This window comes from Echinococcus granulosus, assembly GCF_000524195.1.
Source record: "Echinococcus granulosus chromosome Unknown EG_S00469, whole genome shotgun sequence".
In the NCBI taxonomy this organism is placed as follows: domain Eukaryota; kingdom Metazoa; phylum Platyhelminthes; class Cestoda; order Cyclophyllidea; family Taeniidae; genus Echinococcus; species Echinococcus granulosus.
The window spans coordinates 3,106-4,430 of NW_020170848.1; positions in this window are offsets into that span (position 1 = coordinate 3,106).

The window sequence follows — 1,325 nt, forward strand, 5'->3', positions numbered from 1 at the left end:
GATGCTTTATTTTGAGGTAAGGCGTGTACAGGTTCTGCTTTGGCTAGAACACATTCTTTTGATTGCTAAGATGATGTGGCAGCCAGTGCAGATAATGCGGATGGTACATGGCATCCTAGCACATGAAGGCACTGAGGAAGAGCGCAATGTTGGAATGTTTGAGAACTTGGCAACAAAGATGGCAAAAGAGACAAACTGCTTTTTCTGTGGTATGAAAGAAGAATCCAGTAAATACACCTCCTTTTCTCAACAATAGGCAATTTATTTCGATGTGCTCATATTACCCTGGTTACAGACACGCACTGCTTGGCATGTGACGCCGTTGACTCAACAGGCAATGCAGTCAGTGGCAAATAAGAAGAGAGGATTGCCTGCCCTTTCGTTGAGTCTCATGTTCTTTGTGCCCCATTGCTTCAATATGGGAAACAGAGAATGCCTACCCTGGTCATTTACACTAAGCAATATCATTAGATTGTAGCAATGAAGCGGATGCTTTTATGCCTGGAACCGGAATGATTTTTTTAATTGCCACACTTTACATTTTCTTATTCATGGATAGGTATAAAATAGCAGTTGATCCGAACAGGTTTGAATGCATTTACTCCGTAGAATACAAAGCGAGACCGTCATTATTTTAGTATCTAAAGCCTCTTACTGACACACATGAACAAATAGCACACTCCCACTGCGGCATTGCGGAAATCAGTTGTGTGGAGAGCATGAGGAGGCATACAGTTTGGAGGTCCTCGGGGTACCAGTGGTCTTCAATGATGCATCTGTCATCGCCCATTGAATTGACCACTTCACTCAGAGCTGCTGACATCCCCTAATGGCAAATGCTTCAATTAAATGGAAAGAATCTGCCAAAGTTGGCACATAACGCCATCTCCCTTATGCGATAAAGTAAGATGAAAACAATGTCCCCACAACTGATGTGTCTGCAGGCACACCCGCCTCTGCCAATCACATGCATTGCTGGTACACCCAAGTGAGTAAGGGACTTGCCTGTGAGAGTGGCAGATGTGTTGCAGACCACCTGCAAGTCAGCGTGAATGTTTCTCTCACTTTGAGAAGTCAAGGCTAATTAGGAGAAAGACAGTTTCTCCACCACAGTCATTGGAAATGCCTTTGATTTGCATTGAGGATGACCGGTGTGAGCAAACACGTGCAGCATTGTGAGCAAATCCTCTTCTACTGACAAATCTCATCTTCATGACACATTGCATCATTGTGATGTGTCAGTGCAAGTCCTGTCAGGTCGTCTCACCTTTGCACTACTTGAGTCGGCGGCAAATTGGGGACACGTGGTGGGCCATGATGAGACA